Source organism: Notamacropus eugenii, chromosome 1, assembly GCF_028372415.1.
Source record: "Notamacropus eugenii isolate mMacEug1 chromosome 1, mMacEug1.pri_v2, whole genome shotgun sequence".
In the NCBI taxonomy this organism is placed as follows: Eukaryota; Metazoa; Chordata; class Mammalia; order Diprotodontia; family Macropodidae; genus Notamacropus; species Notamacropus eugenii.
The window spans coordinates 716,784,095-716,797,390 of record NC_092872.1 but is presented as its reverse complement, the minus strand read 5'-3'; positions in this window follow the sequence as shown (position 1 = coordinate 716,797,390).

Genomic DNA, 13,296 nt, shown 5'->3' with positions numbered 1-13,296 from the left:
CCCAATAGGGAAGGGGCTTCATTTTGTATCAGTACCCTGAGAGCTGTAGGGTCTCCATATTGGACCTTTGTTAGGCTTAGAGTTCGGGGTTTCCTCAAAGCTTTATGCCTAGTACAGAAGATACAAGTTGCCAGCTGATGTGCCTTGTTGGACGTTTTGATTCATATCTGTTGCAAAAAACCTCCAGCAAGGCACTTATCACACAGGTACCATAGCTACAACATCTGGGATGCTGAAAAGGAAACAGGCTATATCTGGGAAAACCCAATCTGGAGTCTGACCTGACCACCAGCTCCATCCTTCTGCTCCTCACTTTGCTTAGCAAACCTGACTCTAGTTCTGATCTCTGTCACCTCTAGGAAGTTACTCTCCTTTTCTGAACCTCCTTCCAACAGCTATTGGGCTTTGGTAAATATTCACTCTGCGATCACTTGTTTATCATTTCCACCTCTGGTGTTTCTCTTTAGAATTCTGCAAGGAGGCTGAAGAGCAGGGCTCCTGCCGAGCTCTCGTCCCTAGGTGGTTTTTTGACTTTAAGATCAAAATGTGTAGGATGTTTATCTATGGAGGCTGTGGAGGCAACAGCAACAACTTTGAAAGCAAAATTGATTGTCTGCAAACCTGCGGTAGAAAATGTAAGCCTGAGATTTCTCTTGATGTCTGGACCCAGTGGCTAGGACAACCCCCCCCCCCCCCCCGCACCCCCTCTTCCAGGCAGTGGCAGCCTGAGATATGTCCCCAGTGATATCTTTGCTACTTTGTCTGAAATTCCTCCAGTGTTCCCATTTCTCTGGGCTTCTTAAGCTGCCCATTAAAAGCGCAGATACCCCAGGAAGGCCCCTGCTACTATAATTGCTCACATGTGAGTGTAAATGCCTTTCTCTCCTGTCCAAAGGGCAATGGAGGAGGGGAGAAGGGGGTGATTCACAACTCTGGGACAGCAGCCCTGAGTGGAGGTTCATGGTAAGGTCTTTGGAGAGTCAGGGGTGTCCAGAAGGGACCTGGGGCAAGGCCAAAAGGGGATAATAGGAGATTGGATAGAGTCACAAAAACAGAGGTGAGAGTAGGCTTAGGACACATTTTGGCTGCCTCAAGTCTGAAAGGATGTGTGATACCTACTGTGTGTAAGGCACTGGGTGTCCCAGTGGTTCCATGGAAGACCCTTTGGAGGGTGGGCAGCTGTGGATGGACACAGGACCTGGGCAGGGAGCATAGATGGAGGTCTTGGAGGAGGCTGGTAGAGAATCTACTTACTTCTCCTCTTGCCCCATATCAGAGATGGGGAGTAGAGGCAGTAGTACATCAGGAGAGGAGTGGTCAGTACTGGAAAGGGGGGTCAAGGATTTAGTGTTTTCCAGAGGGAGACAGTTATCTACCAGAATAAGAAGAGGCCTACCTAGCCTAGAGACTGTGGGAGGTCCCTGAGTAGCATCCTGCCTTCTGACTTAGGATGTTCCCTTACATTTGGACCCATCGTCTTTCTGTTGTGTGTGTGTGTGTGTGTGTGTGTGTGTGTGTGTGTTTTGTTGTTGTTTCCCTGTGTGAACTGCCTCAGGTCTGACTGCAGGACTGATTTTTATGTTCTTTCTCCGCATACCAGGGTAAAAGTCATCAGGGGTCAGCAATACCCAGGGGCCTTGGGGTGGGAGCTATTTGGGGTGATGCTGGAGGGACAGTGGACTTCTGAGTTGCTTTGTGCCTGGGTGGCCTATTTCGGTGGGCACAGCCTCAAGACGCAGACTGTCTGACTCCTCCCTGGAATTTGCCTGTACTATCGAATCTTCTTTTTGTCTTCTAGATTAAGGAGAAGAAATCATGTTCACCTAATTCCCTGATTTCCCTGGGCTCACCACTGTCAGTGATTTCCTCAGCCTGTGGTTCCAGTTCCTGGGTACCATTTCCTCCCATTATCTGGTCTTATCGATTTATCTTTTTTTGTTTCCTCTCTCCAAAAGGCTCTCAGAAATAAAGCGATCTATCTCCTAGACAGGTATCTTGTGAATTAATTAATCATTAATAAGTCATCAGACTGTAAACCTATGGAGGATCCCAGAATCCAAGTGCTAGCAAGAGCCTCAGGCACTACATAGTCCAACCCACATCTGAACAAGAAAAACTCTGTTACATACCCATATTACCATCTAGCTTTTGCTTGAAGTGCTCTAATAAGAGGAAACTCACAAATAATATTAAGGCTTCCAAGTGATTGGTTGAGACAAACTTTCACCTAATCTATCTAGGCTAATATGGGATGGAGAAATTTTGACTCTGTCCTTACATTTACATCAAGGTAAATTCAAATCTTTGCAGTTTCTTCCCGTTGCTTCTAGATTTCCTTTTAGGGGCCAATCAGAACAAATCTACTCTCTCTTCCAAAAGACAGGTCCTTAAATACTTGAAAATGTATATAGTTACTCCAAACTCATTATGCAGAGTAGTTATGATGGTGTCAGTTAGGTGGCCCCACTATGTAGAGGTCTGGGTTCTCTGCCTAAAAATGTCTCCTCACCCCAACCCAGACACACAACTTAAATTCAACTATTCAATTTTCATTCCTTTGAATTAATAACAACAACTCCCGTTGCTTTATCTGCCAAAGACCAATAGAAAAAGTGTTATACATCTCACAGATGAGGAAATGGAGGTTTAGAGGAAGAAACAGGTGCCATTTAACAGAAGGACAAACAAGTCACTACAAAGGTAGTAGGTACAGGCAGATTGTAACCCAAGTCTTTAGACAATAGGTACAATGTTCTTTTTATTTCTCCAGGCTACCTCTCATAACAGTTATGGCTAAAAACAAAAAAAATCCATTGGAAGATCCTCTTTTAAAATGCAAATATTCCTGGTAGAGTTCCATATGAAGCTGTTATCAGTTATTAACTGCTTAGTGTGAATGCACTCATCAGGGCCTTTCCAAGCTGCTGAGAACAGATTGCCACCATGATCCTCTCTAGTTCTAAAATTCTTTGGTTCTAGGAGTCTCAAGATATAGACTCTTAGATACCTAGAAAGTCTGGATTAGACAAGGTTTAGAGGCAAGCAGTCTATTGGAGTCAACTCATACAGGCCAATTTCCACGTGAGTATTTACATTTCTGAAATCAAGGAACTGCAAATCAAGACTTTTCTATACTTAAAGCAATGGAGAAGATGTCAATGATACCTATTAAATTTAAAAGTGTGTCTTGTGTACTTTTTTTTTTTGAGAGCCAACTGTGTTTTCCATTACCCACCTGTTTAGAGATCAATCCATTTTCTGATACTATGCTTATGTAAACTATCCAAGGTCCTGACCTGCTATGCCTTTAGCTACTGGGGGTTCTAATTGTGGAGACTTTTAATGGTAATTTGCTTGTCTGGACTGGCTTGCCCCAAGACAGAAGGGATTCTGTGAGCTTCTGAAGTTATTTCAAGTCTGAAATATAATTTCAGTTGTTTTCAGTTCCTTGCCGTGTTATATTTAATCAGAACAGAGATTAAAGCAATGAAAAAGTAGCATCAGCTGCATATTTTTAAAATAAATTTTTATTGATATTTTTTGTTTTAACATCACCTGAATTTCTCTCAGTATCATTCCCTCTCTTTTCCTCCCAGAGAGTCATCCAATATATTAAAGGAGGGGGTCCAATGGATGGATGATGAAGGACCTCAGGTCTAGGTCATTGAAAGGATCTGTTAAAGCAACTGGGCATGTGTAGCCTGAAGCTGAGAAGCCAAGTGGAAGGATGGGAGGTAAAGGTAAAGAGGTCAGCATGAGAGACTGGCATGGGATGGAATGACATCTCTCAGGGCTTTAGCAAAGCCTTTGACAGTTTCTGATGCTATCTTTGTGGACAAGATATGGGGGATACAGAATAGACAAAAGGACAATTAAGAGAATTCAAAACTACCTTAATGACTGGACCAAAGAATTGCCATGAAGGATTTGGTGTCATCTTGGAATGGGATTTCTAGCAAAGGTCCCTAGGGATTTGTCCATGTTCCTATGGTGTTCAACATTCTTAAAGGGATAGATGACATGATTATCAGATTTTCAGATGATATGAAGTCAAGAAAGGTAACTAATGTATGGAATTTCAGAGTCAGTATTCCAAAAAGCTCTCCATAGACTAAAACAGTGAGCTGAATCTGATAAAATGAGATTAAACAGGAATACATGTAAAGCCTTACATATGAAATCAAATATTCAACTGGAGAAATACAGAATGAGAGAAGTGTAACTAGACAGTGACTTATCTGAGGAGGATCTGGGGGTTCTAGTGAAATCCAGTCTCCATAACCATTGGTGGGATGTGACAGTCAAAATAATTAATGCAAATATATCCTGGGCTGCTGGAGGCATAGTGTCCAAAAGGCTGTGAGTTGTCCTGGTCAGGTCTCCTTTAGAGTATTTTGATCAGTACTGAGCACCTCAGGTAAGATATTGACATGTCCAGAGAAAGATGTTTAGCTTGGCAACAGACGACAGATACACAAAATCATGAATGCCTGATATGGAAGTGAATTTGAAAATTGTCAACAGAATCAATTCACAAAAGACCTTTTTCTAAATGTCAAAAGTAACATGAAATAGGGCAGCTAGGTGGCACAGCGGATAGAGTGCTGGGTCTGGAGGCAGGAAAAATCCTCTTCCTGAGTTCAAACCTGGCCTCAAACACTTCCTAGCTGTGTGATCCTGGGCAAGTCACTTAACCTTCTTTGCCTCAGTCTCCTCATGTGTAAAATGAGTATTGAGTATCTTTGCCAAGAAAACCCCAAAAGCTGTCACAAAGAGTAAGACATGACCGAAAAACAACTAAACAATAACAAAACATATGAATAGACACTTTATAACATTTCTTTTGCAGTCTTGGGGATTCATAATTTCAAACAGGTCATGCAGATGGGAGTGACTTGAAGTCTCATACCTTTTACTAGGGACAAATGTAACTGTCTTAACACCTCATTGTTTCTGTTACTTGACTTGAATTCTGAAGAGTCTCCAATCACCCTCCTCTCCTACTACACATTCAAGTCAATAAAAAAAATACATAAAATACAAACAAATAAATACATAAAACCATAGTCTCTAAGCTATTTAATTTTTTAAAAATTGTATAACAATGAATAAAAATAATAGCAATAATTCTTATTTGTTTCTTTGTCCCCTTCTGATCTTTTTTTACTCTATGTACATTATTGTATTTTTTACACTACTACTACTACTACCACTACTACCACTACTACTACTACTACTACTACTACTACTACTACTACTACTGCTACTACACTACTACCACTACTACTACTACTACTACTACCACTACTACTACTACTACTACTACTACTACCACTACTACCACTACTACTACTACTACTACTACTACTACTACTACTACTACTGCTACTACACTACTACCACTACTACTACTACTACTACTACTACCACTACTACTACTACTACTACTACTACCACTACTACCACTACTACTACTACTACTACTACTACTGCTACTACTACTACTACTACTACTACTACTGCTACTACACTACTACCACTACTACTACTACTACTACTACTACCACTACTACTACTACTACTACTACTACTACTACTACTGCTACTACTACTACTACTACTACTACTACTGCTACTACACTACTACCACTACTACTACTACTACTACTACTACCACTACTACTACTACTACTACTACTACTACTACTACTACTACTACTGCTACTACACTACTACCACTACTACTGCTACTACTACTACTACTACTACTACTACTACTGCTACTACACTACTACCACTACTACTACTACTACTACTACTACCACTACTACTACTACTACTACTACTACTACTACTACTACTACTGCTACTACACTACTACCACTACTACTACTACTACTACTACTACCACTACTACTACTACTACTACTACTACTACTACCACTACTACCACTACTACTACTACTACTACTACTACTACTACTACTACTACTACTACTACTACTACTGCTACTACACTACTACCACCACCACCACTACTACTATTGTTACCACTATTATTATTGCCACTACCATCTTTGTTACTATTATTATTAATGGTCATCATCCATGGCCCAGGTGGGGATCTTGCTCAGGGCCTCACTCATGCATTTATTAAATCTAGATCCCTGCAAGTAGGGAATTCTAGATAGAGGTCTAGACAAAATCTCTTTGGATGTTCCTGCAACACATAGGGTGCTCCATTTCTCTAACAGATTTCTCCAAAATCATGTGATATTCCATATGGAGGTCTGGATTTATCTGATGATAACACAGGTAGGCTACCTTGAAAAAGAAATCAAACAAACTCCCATGGACCCCAAACACAAGTAAATCTTTCCCAAAGAGATTACACGTTTGAGGCTGTTTGCACTCCACCCCTCAAATCCTGCACAAATCCCAAAGATGTCACCTGGGGCCAAGAGGGGCCCTCCCCCATAAGAGTCCTAGGCTTTGCACTTACCCTCGCATAAAAACCGTTGCTTTAAGACTCATACAGAGTCTAGATTCATCCAGTCAGTGTCATGGCCCCAAATGGAGAGGGTTAGACATTTCTTGTTCTCTGTGGCTTGTTGTATCCCCACTATGGAACGGTGGGGGAAATCTCTAAAACCAAAGCTTAGGTGTGGCTCCTGCCTAGTGTTTTCCCTAAAAGAGATCAAGTTGGATTCAGCACCTCTGCAGGACAGCTTGCCCAGCATCAGGGTCTGCACCTCACCATAATCAACTCTGAATTTCCAAGGCTAGATCCTTGAAGCTGCCTCATACCTTGAGTGACAGTCTCTTGGCGTCTGTATAGAATGTATGTCTCTGCTCCAGTCTGGATGCAGTTTCTCCCAGTGGTCTAGTGGTTCTGTTGACAAAGTGATGAGAAGGTGAAAAGGGAAGAAAATCCCTTCTCCCCCATCTTTATCCCTTGCAGCCTTCTGGTGCAGGGACCGGGCATCTTTTTCCATAACTGCCCCCATCTCTTGAACTCAAACCTGAAGTCCTCAGTTGCTGAGTGACTTGCTTCTTCTATATATCAACACAAGGAGCATGACTCATTCTTTCTGACATTCATGAGATATTTCCTGTGAGCTGTCTGTTGTTTTCATTAAATGGTCAAGGTCCTATACTCCTTTGGGGGTGATTAAGGAACTTAATTATGCCTTGTTTTGAGGTTGTAGCAAAACTTCTTAAAGCCTTCTTTCTACCATTCCATCATATACTGAGTCAGCTGTGACTCTATCAGCAGAGGTGGGGAGGACTCCCTTCCTTGCACTTAAAACCCAAGGCAATAGCCCATCACCATCATCATAATCTTTCCGAATGATAAAACTTTCTTTTGGGAGCCGCTGAGCAGAGATTTCATTTTCATCTCAGGTCATCCACAGACTGAGTGATTGTACATGATGGCCAGCCAGGAGAACTGGAATTCACCTGGAGGTCATGCTGTTGTCTTTTGAGAAGCTATTATCACTCACTTGTTAGGCAGCTATAATAGTGGGAATAGTAGTGACAGTAATAGCAGTAGTGGAGGTGGTAGTATAGTAGTAGTAGTAGGTCATAATATGTGGTTTAGTCAGTAGGTTGCTTTGTCTCTTCCCTGTTTTGGGCAGAAGGTAGCAGCTGTGGATAGAGTACCAAGCCTGGCATCAGGAAGACTCATCTTCCTTAGTTCGAATCTGGTCTCAGACATTTAGTAGTGGTGTGACCCTGGGCAAGTTACTTGTGACAACTGAATTTTGAGGAATGGAGATAAATTTTTAGTCAGCCAATAGTCAGTGATCAGACATCTGAAAGTCTCTCATAGGGAAGGGGACTGCATTAGACACATTCTGCTTGGCTCAAGAAGGAAGAACTGGGACAATGCGTAGAAGTTGCAAAATAGTAAATTTCAGCTTTGTATAAGGAAGAGCCCCGATATGAGGACTATCTAAAATATGGCATGGGCTACCTCAGGTCTCAGTGAGATCCCTGTCTTCAGAGGTCTTCAAGGAGAATCAGGAGAATTACTGATTGGAGAGGTTTTAGTGAGGATTCTCATGCAGCAATGAGTTGACTTAGATGACCTCCATAAATAATTATAAAATATAATTGTATAATTATAGTTATAATTACATAATCATTTATAATATAATTGCATAAGGAGGATATAAAGTTATAATTATTATGAGAAGTTATAATCACACAAATAATTAGAAGGAGAGTTAGAACTGGAACAATAGGCTTTCTGACTCCAAACTCAATGCTCTTTCCAATATACCATGTTTGTTTTCCATGGTCTGCCCTTTCTCCTCTGCCCTCAAAGCTCTTGTCAGGCAGTCCCCTCATGTCTCCCTCCAGCTGCCAGTAGCTTATGCCTAGTCAAGCCTGGATTCAACCTTCTTTCCTCTTGGATTAATTCTGATGAAGCCCCCAATCAATCAATCAATCAACCGATCAATCAATTATTAAATTCCTATTGTGTATCAGACACTGTGCTAAGTGAATTTCAAAATAAACATATTCCTTGTTTGCGATCCATTTGAACAGTTGCTGCATATGGAGCTGGAGGGTAAAGAACAAGGGGGATCTCTGCCTAGGAGAAAAAACACCAGTTGGATTTTTCCAATTTTAAGGCTACAGTGACTAATACCTCATTTCCATTTAACCATTTAATTTTAGATTAGCTTTCAGAAAGGAGTATTTACTTTAAATACAGAATAAGAACAAGCATGCAAACATTTCTCCCCATATCTTGGGACCCTGATCCCCCTTATTCCCACCTTATTCTCTGAGAAGCAGGGCTAGACTCACAGTTTCATTCAGTTCCTACATAATATTAATCTCTTCAAGGCCAAGTCCAAAGCTTCACTGGTCAGGTTTTCTGCGCCCTTGCTCCTCAGGATTTCCCTACTATGTCTAGCCTAGAACTCTGTGTTCTAATATCCCCATGGCTTGGGTTAGGGAGGGATTCTATTCCTTGCTTCTAAAACTGAAAAGGAGAAATAAATTAGGCCCAAACTCCAAGTCACTTTCTCAGGGCCACATGGCTTAAGGGAAGAGGGAGGGGGACAAATGCCCCTTAGGTTCTTCCCCTTTATGACATGGTGTTGGCTGTTACATCCACCACCTTTAGTACTGTGGAAAGAGAAACACTGTGCTTGAGAAGATAGTTTTAAAGATGTGGACAGTTACAGCTAGGCAGCTGATGGAAAAGAGACTACTCCCAACTACACGTTAGGCCAATGCAGAATGTTCTTGCATGCGACAGTTCTCCTGGCTCTCAGAAGGGAGTTCCCAGTTTTTCTTGTGGGTAACTCTATCTTTGGTGATCTGGGCATGTACCAACTTCTCATTAACTTGTAATTTTTTTCAGTGTTTATTTGGGTGGGAGAAGTGAATGGAAAAGAAATAATGCTTGCCAATGGGAAAAATTATACATGTGTGTATATGTTTAAAAATATAAATGATATACATATAGGCCATATATTACATGTACATGTAGATATTTGTATAGCTATATGTAACTATAACTATATGAAATATATTTTATAAAATTTGCATAGATAGATAGATAAAAATGACCTGAAGCAGCTTGAGTTTTGAGCACCATCTGGTGGTCTAGGCAGACACTGCACCATGAGCAACAGTTCCAGAACCATTGCTCCATTTTTTGTGCACCTGCTGATGAGGGCATCCTCTTCCCCTTTACCTCTGTGAGGAGTGAGCCCATTGACCAGGTGCACATGAGAATCAGGGGGCTAACGAAAATAATCCACCTTGTGCAAGCTGACTTTCAAAAACTGCTTCCAGTCTAGCGGCTTCCCTGGGTTCACCACACTAAGACCTAGCAACTCGGCTTCCACTCTTATCTTTTAACTGGTGTCTGGAGATCCAGCCACCAAGCTCAATTTCATTCAATTCAACAAGGATTTATTAAGCATCTACTCTATGTTAGGCACTGTGCTAATCATTGGAGATTCAGAAAATAAATGAAATAAGCCCTCCTCTCAAAGAACTCGTTTATTAGGAGAACTGGATTAGGGTTAGGGTCTGGGTATTCATCAATAAAAATGTAGGAGGAACTAGGATTGGACTATGAAAGCTCAGTGCTTGTGAGCATGTACAGAACACTCAGTTGATGCAATTCCCAGATGGTCTCCAGAGCACAGGTAGCTATACTGCTTTTTCTGGGTGAGAGTAAAGAAACAGACCTTTGACTGACTGCTAAGCCAGAACGAGCCATACATCCCAAAGCTTTGGGGAGGAGACCTCAGGCATTCATCCCCATCAGGGTAACCAAGCCATGGTCATGATGATGGTACCAGTTCACTTAGTTACTTTCATTTGCTCTTTCCTGACTTTAAGTGACACTGAGACTTGGAAACTTCAAGAAAGAGAGAAGGAAAAGGAGCTACTAGGGGGTCTGTGTTTTTACCAAGAATACCTCAGCTGGGGTCATGAGAAATCAGACACAACTGAAAAGTGAATGACCACACATAGCAACAACAAAAGTACAAACGTCTCCCAACATCACCTTGAGGGTACAGGCTTCCCTTTATCAACTTGGCCTCTAGTGTGGTCAAAGGTTTACTTTAGTTTCTGTGTGGTGTTGGTCCCACCAAATTCATGTCTAATGGTAGCATTGTTATGGAATAAGTCCTTGTCTCAGCATCCATTGGTCTGAGTCCCAGAAGTCACTTCCAACATCACCCTTTACTTCTCATGGCTGGGCTGACTTCAACACTTAGCATAGGCTCCAACTCCTGGATTCCTGAATCCCTGGAAAACTGAATCCTGGATTCTTGGATTCCTACATTCTTGGATTTCTGGAGACTCACTCTCCTGACCTTTCAGAATTCACAAGGTCAGAGCTTCCAGATTCATCTCCTTCACCTAAAATAGAAGAACAAATGACAAGGCAAAGGACCAAGGTCCATTTCTATGGGACTCCATGTTGACTTCTGAGTGTAAAAGCTCCAAGACCTCTTCCCTTACAGCATTATCTTTCACCAGATGCCATTGGTGAGGGTTCCAAACCAAGAGCAGAAATCGATGAAAAGAAAACAACTGAAGATGATGGCCAAACTCTGATTGGCTGACGCTTTTGGAAGCCACTCCTATTTCTAGCAATGTAGTCATCCAATAGGTTTCCATTCACCACATGGCTAGTAGTCTGGAACTAGGTGCAGAAAAGGGCTATACTTGCTCTAAGGTCTCAAGACACATGTCATCACTACTCTCCTGGAAGGAGGCTCCCCAGCCTTTCCCATATGGAAGGCAGGGTTAGAAGTATTCTGCACACGTTCCAGACTCTCATGGGGCAGCTAGGAGCACCATAGGGGCTAGACCATTGGACCTAGGGTAAGGAAGACCTGAGTTCAAATCTGATTTTTTGATACTTACTAGTTGTGTGACCTTGGACAAATTGCTTAACCTCTGTGTGTCTTAGTTTCTTTAACTGTAAAATGAGGATAATGATAACATCTGTCTAATAGAGTTGTTGTGAGTATCAAATATTTGAAAAGCACCTTTCACATGGTTGGCATTTAAAAAGCTTATTCCTTCCCTCTTCCCTTCATTAAATTTGTAAAAATGATCTTTTAAAATTTTTTTTGAAAGCTCAGACTTTTATTATTTTTTCAGATCCAAACTCTCAATGAGATGGCAAGAAAAACAAAACCCATTAAAAATATGTACATTTATGCAAAGCAAATTTGCATATGAGTCATGTTACCAAAAGAGAAAGAAAAAGAAAGAAAAAAAGATTCTTTGGTATGTTTTATCATGAGTCCCTTGGGATTGTGGGGTAGATGAGTGGATTGATCATAGTTACTCTTTCAGAATTGATTTTTAAAAAAACCATATTGCTGTTAATGGTGTAGACAGTTCTGGTTCTGTTCACTTTGCATCAGTTCATGCATGTCTTTCCAGGTTTTTCTGAAACCATTCCCTTCATCATTTCTTAAAGCTCAATAGTATTCCATCACAATGACTTATTCGGCCATTTTCCAGTTGATGAGCATTCCTTCGGTTTCTAATTATTTGACACCATAATTGTAATTGAGTTCGTATACTGACTATGTGTGTCTTGGCAGATAGACTCCCAAGTGTTTTATACTGTCTGTAGTTATTTTAAATGGAGTTTCTCTTTCTATCTCTTCTTGCTGGATTTTGTGGGTAAATAAGGAAATGCCTATTATTTGTGATGATCTTTTTGATTCCAAGTGTAACATTTTATTTATCCTTATTACATTTCTTTTAATTAGATCCAGTCCACTGCTCTCACGTGACAAGATGTTTTAGGCTCATAGGCTTATTTTGTATTTTATCTATTCTCATTCTATCTTTTTCTATCCCATTCCATTCCGTTCCATTCCAATTCATTGTAGCCCATATCGCCTGATCTAATTCTATTTCTTCCCCAATCCAACCTGTTCTACACAATTCCATTCCATTTTATTAAATTTTGTTCTTGAACCATTGGTCAGGGTATGTCATACTAAAGAGAGATATGGTTAAAGTTTAACCTGAGGGTGAGAAGAAGGACTGGAGAATTAGAGAAGGTAGTTGATTCTTCCTAAATAAAAGGGAAGACCTAGGAAATTCTTTGTTTCATAAGTATTTTTTCAACTCAAGTTCAAAAATTTGCTAATTTTCATATTATTTGATATGGTCTATTAAAGTTTTGGATCCTGACTTGTTCATTTGTTGTGTCAGGTCACTTAATCTTTGTGTTATTACAGTGATGAGAAGGTTAGGAGAACCTTCTTACAGAAGTCAGAGGGTTATGGAACTGGCAGATGCTTAGCTACTAGATATTCCAGGGTCTGTAGGGAGATGGGACCATATGCTAAAATCCTGTTGTACCCTGAGCAACTCACCACAAACCATGTGTCACTATGTAGTTGGTTGATTGGAAAAAGGCAGTGTGGCATAGTGGATAGGTCACTTGACTTGGAGTCAAGAAGACTATGTCACTTTGTCCAAAGGATCTGGGTGGGAGAAAAGGGGTTGTGTTTCCCCAATCTAACCTCATGCAGGAGCTCCGAGCTCTTGGAATGTGGTAACAAATGAACAATTTTGGTTCAGATAAATACTCTCAAGGAAATAGATAGACCATGTCCTCCGATACATGTCCTATTCCAAGGGACTCTATGTTCTCTTTCATGAACTTCTGGGTGGGGAAAGGGGGGTATTGTTCTTAAGGAAGCAGTAGGGGAGCAGGGGCCCTTGCCAAGAAAGTCACTGAGGGGTTGTTGATGACGCAAAGTCCCATTCTCTGTCTTG